We start from the raw sequence: 12,740 nt of genomic DNA, 5'->3' as shown, positions 1-12,740 counted from the left end.
TAATCGGGATTTATACAAGTTCTTTGGAAAATATAAAAATTGATAAAGAATTCAAACTCTTTGGAAAATAAAAAAATTAATCGGGAGTTATACAAGTTCTTTGGAAAATAAAAAAAAATTGATTGATAATTTTATAACCTCTTTGGAAAATAAAAAAAATTGAATGAGAGTTATATAACTTCTTTGAAAAATAAAAAAATTAATCGGGATTTATACAAGTTCCTTGGAAAATAAAAAAATTTATTGATAATTTTATAACCTCTTTGGAAAATATAAAAATTGATAAAAAATTATACAAACTCATTGGAAAATAAAAAAATTAATCGGGAGTTATACAAGTTCTTTGGAAAATAAAAAAAATTGATTGATAATTTTATAACCTTTTTGGAAAATAAAAAAAAATGAATGAGAATTATAAAATCTCTTTGGAAAATAAAAAAAAACTGAATGAGAGTTATATAACCACTTTGGAAAATATAAAAATTGATAAAAAATTATACAAACTCTTTGGGAAATTTAAAAATTGATAAAAAATTATACAATTTCTTTGGAAAATATAAAATTTAATAAAGAATTATAAAAATTCTTTGGAAAATAAAAAAAAATTGAATTAGAAATATATAAACTCTTTGGAAAATTTAAAAATGAATGAGAATTATATTCATTGTGTCTTAAAAAAAAAAAATTAACTTTTTTTAATTGAGTTAAGTTAATTTTATTTTCCATGTTAACTTTTAATTTATCTAGTTACATTTTATTTTTTTGTTATCTTTTAACTTAACTGAAGGTAATTTAATTTAATTGTACTTCTTTTTTTATTAATTAATTATATTACGGTCAAATATTCATTGTATTTTATGTATCACTCAAAAATATCTCTATTCGCCCCCCCTCTTTAACCAAGCTTCAGATCCGCTTCTGGTAATAAGTAGCTTATATTACTAGTAGCTTATATTACTAAAAAAAAATCTTAAAAATAATGTATAAACATTTTTTTTTTTTTTTTTGTAGACTTTTGAAGTTCAAATTTAGACGTTATTAAATAATTCATATAGGCTGACAAATTGCTTTCAATCAGAATAGTTCATCATATGCTATAATATATGATTGAAGTTAAATTTAATACATACATTACAGTGAATTATTCTTCAATGACAAAGTTCACTCAACACCTATAGTATAACAGCGCGGTAACATTGTATTGTTTATTTACTTACTTAGTAAAAGCTCTACCTATATTAAAATATTAGTATTACATATTTATATTATTTTTCATTTTAATTTCTAATTATTCAACTATTAAAAAAAAATCAACTTTTATGTAATTGGTGTGTTTTTGTAAATAAGTAATTAAAGTTTGCGTTAATAGCTTTAGCTATTGCAAGAAACGTCTGACTGTTTTAAACCAAAACATTAGGAGTGTTACACAATGTTGTCTGTATAATAGATGTAATGATGTTAAACGATATATATAATGGCTAAAGTTTGGAGGTTTTTTTTTTTTGAGATTTTAATTTTACGTAATTCGTTTTTGTTGTGGTTGATCGTTATATAGCTAATTAAATTTTCGTTCGACCAATGACACTTGGACAAAAAATCAATAATCTAGTATCTACTGATTATATTTTTACAAAATTTTTCAATTTAAATGATAATATTTACACAATGTATCTAATATATACGATAAAATAAATATAACGAAATATTTATAAAAGAAATGCTGTTAAAATGAAAATCAATAAGTGCATTAAGCTTAACTGTAGAATTACGTCTTAGAACGGTTAAAAACTATTAAATATATATATATATATATATATTTTATTTTTACAAAAATTGGAAGGTTCAAATAAATGTATATGACGTAGTTTTAATAAATAAATTTCATGGGTGTTATGATATTAAATATTTTATATTTCCTTGATTTGTTAGCTGTCTTTACTAGAATAGTAATCAAATATTCTAAAGTACTTAAGTATAATTTAATCAAGAATCGTATATAACATTAGACTTACGAATTTTCAATAAAAGTATATTAAATGAAGAACACTCAAAGAATCCATAAGACAATATTAATAGTTACTTAAATTATCAGTAGCAATTTGAAGTGAAAAAAATATAATCAAAATTAGCATCTATTTAATTTTGAGCTGGAAATAGTAAGGGTTCTACTACATCTTTATAATAGCTTTAGTGTAGGTACCTATATTGTGGCAAACAAAGCAGGAGATACTCATTATACAAAATTGTACCTTCAAAAACTTCATCAAACTATATGGAATAACATGTATAATCAAGTTTTTTTTTAATCTAGTGGTTACAAATCCTCGTCAATAAAGCTCCACTAATTCTGCAAAGAAATGAGAATATAGAGTTAATATTAGACAGTATATAAAATACTTTATACCATTGTTAGAGATATTATGAAATTTATAAATTGACATTTTTGAAATCTATATACTCCATTTGGGATATAGAATTATTGAGCGAAAATAAGAAAGAACGATAGAAATTATCAAATATTTAGAACTTCTTTTTGGCAGGTGATCTAAATATTAAAATTACCGGTTATAAATTACTAACAGAATATTTGTCTACATACTTTCAAAAGAATTAAAACTGGGCAAATTAAAAGTTATTAAACTCTGTGTACTTTAATACGGTGGATCAGAATCACTTAATACTGAACGTGATAAGGCAAAAATAGTAGACTTATGTTTTAGGATGAAATTTGAGGAAGCTTTAGAAAAACTTCACAAATCAAAATAAAAAACTATCAAGTGGTAGACGATAATTTAAAACTATATTTTATAATCTCTAGTCTTGTGAAAATAAAAATTTAAAATAATTAAAATTTTAATGATATTTAATACTAATCACCCTGTTACCTTATAAAAGTATGTAAAGTTAAAAACTAAAAAACTCTAAAATTCAAAGTTCAGATTATTAGAGAGACAAGTATTAGATTTTCCATCGTACAATAATAATAACATTGCAATCATACAATCATTTGGATTCTACGCAAAGGATAATTTTTTTCCTATTAAATTTCATATTAGATAATATTATGTTCGCTTATGCGTTGTGTGATGCATAAAAATTAATGACATGATAAAATTAAACAAACTGAAGCAATAAATAAATAAATATTTAAATCTTAAACTGTTATATTGCTCAGTGCTGAGTAAGCTTAGGTTGATAGGTTAGTTATGTCCATAGGTAAGCAATAAAATCTGGAAAATATTAATTAAATAATATTCTGTGATATTATATTATGCTTAAGATGTAAAACATATAATATAGTATATACCAAGCTTATTATCTTGAATAAATAGATCATAATTACACATTATATTGAAAAAAAGTTAAAATAATAATTATAAGTGTATTTTCAAATGATTTTTTTTCGAAATGCTCTTTTTTCAGCTATATCCTAAAAATGTATTAATTGATGGTTGTGTATTAACTAAATTTAATGCAAGCATTATTATAGTATTATAATTATCTAGATTTGTTTAATTATCGTCCTCATTTATTAAATGATGCAAAGAATATTTTTATATCACGGTGGGATTATAATACCTTAAATATTCTTCTTACTTAATGTATACAGTAACTACGATAAATAATTATTATGCATATACTTAGCGTAGATCATGATTACTAAATAATCTCCACGGTAATGCAATTTTAATACAAATTTAAATTGTTTTAAATGCTAATAGTTGTCGGAGTGTAAATATATATATATACATAACTTACAACAAGTTAATTATTTAAAATTTAATTTAATTTAAAAAAAACTTAAATATACAAAAATGTGATAAAAAAAAAGGACATTTTAATTTTGAAGTACTTATACGTATTTTTAGAGGAATTTTATAATAATAATTTTATTTTCTAGAAATACTATTTAGTCTAAATAATATGAAACGAGTCATAAAAAATCGGTAACACGAAAATTATACAAGAATAATGGTTAATTATATATAGAGATCATTAAACGTAATATCATGCTTTTGTACCTATTCCTCTACTCATAATTTTTCTTCAAGGTACAAAATACTTATATTTTCAAGAAACCCAAACAGCTATTCGGCCGATTTTCATTTCATCATTATTGTCTTTTTGATCGTATTATTATAGTTTGTGTTTTGTGTCAATTTATTGCGTTATAAAATTAAATCGAATTATAATATTTCATATAATTTGCTGGTTTAAAGTGAAGAAGTTTCAGGATAATTTTTTATTGACGGTGAAATAAAATTTGCAGTTTGTCATTTTTATATACGATTTTGGTACACACACTTGCATAGAATACTTATATTTATTCATATTATGTTTTGAAAACGATTATATTAAATGTGGTAACAAAAATATTATTATTATGTTTACGCAACAATGATTGACGATGTAGGTTATTTCAATATATATAATACTAGCTTCAGAATTGTAATGCACGCTTGTATTTTAAACCTTTAATATAATATAATAATTTATGTGATTTTTTTATTTTAGCTTAATTATGAAGTGTTTTAGTTTTGTGTTAAAAACAGTTTTGGTAGTGAAAAAAAATTAAAATTAAATTTTTAACATAAGGGTTGTTTTTGGTAGTAAACTTAATTTATGTAGTTCAGAATGGTATTTAGAAACAATTAGTATGACCAGCTATAAGTTATATCCTATAAATAATTATATATTTTAATAAATAGGTATGTTTGATTTTTTACTGTGAAATATTACATTAAATGTTGTCTCGCAACTATCAATTTATCATAGACTACTATTTCATATCCGATTCAACGATACTACAAAAAAAGAGTTAATGCTGATAATTTTTATTTTTATTTTTCACACTTTTTGCACTTAGTAGGAACAACGTATTCGAATTAATCAACATTCAATGAACTGACGTAGTGTTTTACATTCAATTTGTATGCTCTGGGTAATACCATGGAAATACCATGAGCTCTCAGTGTGCATCATACGCTCCGTCGATTTTCTATGTAAAAGTACTAGTGGAGTTTCAGCGCACACTATTACTGTTAAATCTAAAACGGTATAAACAAAATACATAAATATGGCCACTGGGCTCCATAAATATGCTCTTGATGTAGCTGGCACATTGTTGGCAAGTAGAAATAGTCGCAGTTTTTTTTTTTTTTTTAAATAATTGGAAAAAAAACTAACAAAAAACAGCAAAAAACTGGAATATATTTCACGCATCATTTTTTGACTATATATTACTCGCAACTTATATTCAGTATTATGACGTATATTATCATTTTCTATACAAAATTAAATTTTAAGGTAACTATATAATGAATACATTTACATAATTTTGTGGTGTGCGTTGGTACTTAGAATTTACTTGCAAGATAATAACAATAATTAATAATATTATATTATAATTTTATTATGTATACAAATATTAGTTAAAATCACTTTCCATGAATTATTACACTTAGAATAATATAATATAATTAACTGCTCTTATAAAAAGATGCTGATCCATATATTTCGATTGATCTAATTAGCTTTTTTTTATTCACTGATTTATTTATGTATTAAAATTAAGCTCATAAAAAATAATTAACGAATAGAAGTTATGAAATTTAACGGTTATAGTTAAATAATTAAACTATACATGTGTTTAGTTTAAAATAATATATAATTTCAAGTAGTTATTAGGATGTAATTACCTATTTAAGTGTTATAAGAAATTTTGGTTGTATAAATAATTTTATAGTTTATCTATAATATAATGATTAGTTAATATACATTTGATAATAATTGTTATTTATAAGAAAAATATCTTCAATAATTTATTCGTAACGATTAATGACATATTTATAATTTGTGTTGTTGCTTAAATAGGTATGCTTAATTTGGTTTAGAAGTAGAAATAATAAATCAACTATTATAATTATTATAATAAAAGTTATATGTGACACTCCTTTGAGTTTTAAGGATATCTGTTTGGCTACAAGAAAATAATATAAAGAACTACTATATTTTTTACTGGAATATAGTAGTGAATTATAGTCAATAAAATATATTGTTAAATTTAATTTTCATAAAATATTTCTAATTTTTTATGATAGTCAATTTATCATATAATTTAAGAATATAAATAAAACCCAATCAATTGCAAAACTATTTTAATAAGCGATCTGCAACTCTGTGCTGTCTCTATATTTTACCTGAAAACTAATATTCAAAAGTCAAGGTGGTGGATATTAAATAATAAGCTTTATCAATTTTACACTTAATTTTAAAGTAATAAATATTAAATATACACCAATATCTTAACGAAATAATTATTATTCGTACAGTCACATAATCGTCAGTCGTCACATGTATTAAAATTTGTGCATAATAATTAAATCACACACGTTTTTTCTTCAAAAAAAAAAAAAAAAATTTAAAGTTTAAGTATAAATTAATTTATCATTTGGATAGTTTGCCACAAAATATAAAATCTATATCGGAGAATATTTTTTCACCCTGCAGTGTACTGAAGTCGCATTTATAATTGTTTAGTATAGAAATTTAATATGGCACGATTTCATGGGATGCTGTGATCCACAACACGTTTGTGATCATGTAGATAAAATATATATAACATTATGAATTTATGACATTTTATTAATATGCTGTAAACGATTTTATCAATAAACAAAATGCTACATTTTGATAATACACATTTGTTAAAATTTACTAAACTATATCCTGGTAATATAACTAAATTATTTGTTTTGAGATAAATAAACTAGTTCAGAAAATTAAATTTATGTATAAAATAATCGTCGAAAACGTATATAACGTAAATAAGTTTGTATTGTAATATAATATATACATTAAAACTAAGCAAGTTTATATATTACACATTTACTATTAGTTGTAACTAAATATATTAGAAAAAATTAGTTGCTATTGTTTTATTTTTATTTTTCGTATTCTACCTAGTTATATATTATGAATTTTTTTATATCTATTTTATTTTGTTTTTTAACCTCTCAAATTTAATTAAGATATAATATAATCTGTTGTTACAAATCGGAATTTTGTACGCTTTATTCAAACAAATCAATTGTTAATATATTCGTAACAAACATTTTAAATGTAATAGACAAAACACAGACATTCCTTTTATGTGTTATTATAAAATGTAGTTCAAAGGCGCCCACACTGTAAAATTTATGCAAGTCAAACAAGACTGTAAAAATACTAGAAGTACGCCATATTGTATTTTTCCGCTTGATTTGGAATATCAAACATTTAAAATGCAATATGGCGATAGAAGAAAATATATTTTGAGATATAAACTCCAAAATAATTGAAACCTACTTTTCTTCGCTTATTTTAATATAGTTCATCGTTGAATAGTCAGATTTATGAAAAATAATTTGGTCAAATATATTGAAGCTAATATAAAATTATTTTATTGATTTATAACGAATATTGAAAAATTACTTTCAATATTAATAATGATTTAAGTATGATTGTAATTCATATAAACCTTAACGTAATTTATTTATTTAATTTTTATAGCTTATAGATATTATTCAAAATAAAAATTAATGTTTATAAAATATACATCCATTATTTACCAAATTGAAAATAAATAATACCAATTTAAGGGTGTATTTTTGTATTTATGAATCTTAGGAAAAAACTTAAAAAAACACACCTTTAAAATATAGCTGCTGGGGAAACTATCGACTTTATGTCCCCTTTATACAATATATACTGTGTGAAATACAAACGTTATACAGTCCTTGAGTTCGTAATTCATAATATAGCGGTTAATATATTTTATTATATTCATATCAACGATGATCCGTTTGTTATGAAAACATTCGCAGTAGGTGCAGTTGACGAATAATACAGCCTCACTACACGATATGAATAGATATTTCTAAACCGGTTGCCATAAGCTTAAAGAACAACAATATAAAATATATAATATATTGCAGTACAAATGATATTTGATTATAATATGACCTCTAGTAATATATTATAATATTCGTATAATGCTTGTCTTAATTCCGTCTATAATGTTTTTAGTTACGACGGCGATCGATGTATTAAATATCTTTCATCACTCTACTAAGTTAGCTTCACGTTGGGTGAAGATATATGTAAATGAGACAATACATATCTATCGGGTTAAGAGGTATGTTAAACTACACAGTAGTACACGTCATATAGATCCGTAGTCCTTAAAAAATATCAATATAACCGTTGGACCTAATACACAAATTCAATTTTTTGAATCTGAGTTTCTTAAATTTGCTCGAGTGAAAAACGGTAAACAATGGTCTATGTTTACACGATAAATAGTTAATAAAATGCTTAAATTTTCAATTTTAAGAATGGTTTTTGAAAAAAAAAAAAAAACAAAAAATAAAGAAAAACGGGAATTTTTACTCTATATCAGGTTTTTATTGATAATTAAATTATATTTATAATTTAAAAACAAATCACTAAAGTATAAATGTTTGAAGGTTTAATACAATATTCTTTATACGTTTTGCAATGAGTATTTAATTTAAAATTAAAATTTGAAAATATAGTTACAAAACAACGATATTTTATAGACATTTTATTTTTACATTTTGAAAAAATACTTTTTTTTTAACAACGTATAACGATATTATTATTGTGCTATAAATCAAAAACATTATTCATGGAGACTTAAAACTTTTACATGTATTATTTGATTATAAATTTTACTATATGCAATGACATTTTATATTTATTTTAAAATACTATTTATTTATATTTTAATCTATATTTTCTGTTTTATGGAATTTACGGAAAAATGTTACTAAGTTTTGAGTTGATATATGTGGATATATAATATGGTATAGATATATATTTTTATAACAACTTACCACTAATAAATACAATATTTTCGGAATAAAAACTTACATAATATTAAAAATAAAATAAATTACTTTAATAGTTATAATCATGAAAAATACTTTGAGATATATGCTGACATTCTAACAGACCGTCTCTGTTTAGAATCGTTTTTCGTACATAACAGTCGATAATACATCATTGAATTTAAATTTAACACATCTATAACAGTGACCCATTCGACACCTGATATACAGCAAAGGTATATATATTTTCCTATATTTTTTATGATCGTTTTTATTAGTTTTTAGCATTTAACTTCTAATTATATAGTGGTTACAGCCTACTACCACGAATATATATTTTTATGCATAATTTTTTTTATTTATACTCAGACAAAATTTTAGTATTCTATTTTAAATTTTAATATTGTACGATATTAAAATATTGTTAACTAGTAAGAGGGAGTTAAGATTTATGTGTGCAGTGTACTCCAATGTTTTATATCGACAAAATATTTGATAATAACAGCCAACAGACCTGTAGTTTTTTTTTTCATTAGTGGGAGGTCATGAGTAGGAAGTACTAATCTACTAACTTTATAGGTCCTTAGAGGAATCAAAAGAAATTTCGAAGAAAAATCTTAAAGGCATACTCTTTTCTAAGTTTTTTTGAATTGTTTACAAGACAGTTGGGTCATGGCGTTTTCTAAGAAGTTACCTAATTATTGTACGAAATGATGGAGCCTATTCGATCGAAAATTCGTACCATATACTCAGGAGACATGTCTTAGAAATTTATTTTTAAAATTTTTTGATTCAACCACTCGAGTACCGTTTTGGTTTACAAGATTCGGTTAATTGTGATACACATTTCATAATGCTGTGTGTCGATGTTTTTATTTATTTTTTTGATTATAATAAATAATAATATCATAAAATAAAAATAAAACAAAAGAGTCTTAAATAATAATTAACGACTTACTTAGTTGATAATTGATTTTCTATGAAAAATGATAAATGGACATGTCTCTTTGTGTATGCTTACCATTAGTTCACAACCGTTTGAACGCCAAAATCAGAAATAATTTGAGTTATATAAAATTGATAATTATCGTTTTATTGTATGTATATGAATAAAATCTAAGAAATATTTCATAAAATAGTATAACTAAAAATAAAATAAAAATACATAAATCCATTTTTGGTAAAAATATGTTCCTTGCACTAATTGGATTAATTAATAACATATATTTTATTTTGTTAATTTATATATACGTACATACACGAGTTGAATCTAATTTTAAAACTTGTAAAAATACATAATTTTATAATATTTATACGACAATACGATTCTACATAAAACTCAACTTCTATACTTAAACTTTAAAATAATTTGTGTGATTACATTTATGTGTTGTTGTCAGCTATCTTGTTTTTGATTAATGTTTATATTTTGAAATAGCAACAATATACTGAATATCCACTTATATTTTGTAACCTATAAATTGGTATTATATTTATGTGGCGTTGTCAGCTATCTTGTTTTTGACTATTGTCTATTTATTTTAACTTTTTTTTTTTTTATTATTGCTTTACGAGTCATTCAGGCTCTTAGCAGATTCAACCAAACTTTTCCATCTTTCTCAATCTTATGAGTACTCTAGCATCTTAACTTCGTCAATCACTCTAATGTATTTCATTACCCTATCCAGCCACCGATGCCGAGGTCTTCCATGCCGAGGTTGTTTTCCAGATAAAGTTCTTATTGTCACATTTTTATGATTTTTCTGTCTACTCGCCATACATTCTGACTTACCCAAGTCTTTTGGTATATAACATATTTTTTATACTTGGCTTATTGTATAATTTTTTTGATTCTGAATTTTTTCCTTTCATATTATCCCATAATTGGATTCCTTGTTGGTCCGTAAATCTTTCTTAATACCTTTCTTTCAAAATGCAATAATGGATTTTCGTCTTTCTTAGTTATTGACCGTGTTTCACAAGCATACATGACAATTTGTCTTTTATAGTAAGTGCATAGATTTTCTTTCCTTTTTTCATGACAGTATTTTAGATCTAAGCATTTTATTCGTTGCTAAATATTCACAGGGTTGACTGCATTAATTCTTTGCTATACTTCGTTGAGCATATTATTTTCTATGGGTTGGGATTAATTTTTCTATAGTTTGTATTAAATCCAATTGAATGATGCTTAATATGATAATGTCATCTGCATACGCGAAAATGATCAGATTTCTATTAAGTTTTATACAATGTATGTCTGCTAAATCTCTTATTATCTTCTCAAGTGATAAGTTAAATGAAAGTATTGATAACATATCCTTTTGTTTTAGTCCAACTTCAATCTCGAATTCTGGCGAAAATTATCATTAAAACCAAATCACACAAAAGATGTTTGAGTTACATATTTTGATTAATCTTACCAGTTTCTTAGGAATGTCAAAATTGTTCAAAGCAGTCCTCGGTTGATTTCTATTAATACTTAATACTATCATAAGCTTGCTTAAAGTCAACAAATAACAAGTAAAGATCTTTGTTATATTCGTAATGTTTTTTTCATTATCTGTTATAAAGGGGAAAAATGGCCAGTCGTTGATTTCTCTCTCATAAAAATGCATTTATTTAAAAATATTTTGATTTAAATGTATTTTAAAATGACATGAAAAAATATATAATCAGTTATATTCCATATTGATTGTTAAAAATATGAAACGATCAAAAAACCTTAACAAAATACTTAACATTAATTTTATTTTTGACATAAATAATATTAAAACTATAAAAACCAAAATTACAAAATATTTATTTATTTTTTTATTAAAGAATTTAGAAACCTTTTATGTGTTTTAAAATTTTTGAGTTGAAAAAAATGGTTTTAAACTTATGTTTTTGGGTTACACGTGATTTGAGCGTGCAACTCCTTGGACTATAAAAATTGATTACGTCGACTGATGTCTAGGTACCTCGTATATATAATAAACACCGCAGTAGAATCACATGATTGGCGCCTAATAATATATTACTACACCACCACAGAATTTTGGACGTGTAATTTTCAGAAACTGTTCTCCGCCGACCAATACTGCCTGAACCCCGACAAGAATAATTAACAACAGTGGCTTTATAATTTATGATTGTTAGGGGAGAGAGGTAGAGGTGTAACAACTGAAATGTTGAAATCACCTATAACTTATCCCCGTATACAAACGGGACACATACACATGTTGTGAATGGTGAGCAGAGGTGGTCATGCGCTTTGTTAGGCTTACAAAAGGGATGTCACGTAAGTCACGCGTGTATCAGCGCGTACAGAATGCCAAAATATCTCAAATGGTAAACAATCATCATAAAGATAATAATAAATTGGTAAAATAGATAAGTGTTCCTACTATTAAAAGTCTACATTATTATATTACGTTACTTTTTCTGTGGGTACTCTTTTGGTTTTAAAAAAATATTTTTGTAATTTCCATGATCATAGTAATGATATCAATAAAGATTGATTTATTAGTGATATACTTTGAAGATAAAATTTTACGAATAAATATGAATTATAATTTAAACGTAATAATATTACAAAAGTAAAAAAAATCACATTTTTAACAGATGTAAAAAAAATACAATTACATTTATATTGTATATAGTTATATATATATATATATTGGGTAGGTAAACCAGTGACATGATTTTGATTAAACTTTGTAGTTATGCTCAAAAATAAAAATAAATTTTTAATAAAAAGTTGCACTTTATACTATTATTTCTTACAAATTACTAATCAAACACAGTTCAAAAAATTTAATTTAAATTGGAAAACTTTTAATAAATTTACTTTAATGCTAATTAAAG

At 23.8% G+C, this 12,740-nt stretch overlaps 1 protein-coding gene across 3 annotated transcripts in view; it reads left to right on the top strand.

The window, feature by feature from the left end:
- Nucleotides 1–12,740, top strand: part of LOC112601243 (arrestin domain-containing protein 3-like) — a 79,269-nt gene that overhangs the window by 6,939 nt on the left and 59,590 nt on the right. For 2 of the 3 annotated variants that reach the window (XM_025348733.1, XM_025348731.1), the window contains exon 1: nt 8,094–8,176. The exons of the other annotated variant lie outside the window; for it this stretch is intronic. The gene's annotated coding sequence lies outside the window, so the exon portion shown is untranslated. Of the gene's footprint in view, nt 1–8,093; nt 8,177–12,740 lie in introns of those variants that run through there. 3 annotated transcript variants of the gene reach the window in all.

The sequence above is a fragment of the Melanaphis sacchari genome, unplaced genomic scaffold (assembly GCF_002803265.2).
Source record: "Melanaphis sacchari strain LSU unplaced genomic scaffold, SCAv2.0 Contig76_pilon_pilon, whole genome shotgun sequence".
In the NCBI taxonomy this organism is placed as follows: domain Eukaryota; kingdom Metazoa; phylum Arthropoda; class Insecta; order Hemiptera; family Aphididae; genus Melanaphis; species Melanaphis sacchari.
The sequence above is the reverse complement of the archived record's forward strand: the minus strand, read 5'-3'. Positions and strand labels throughout refer to the sequence as shown.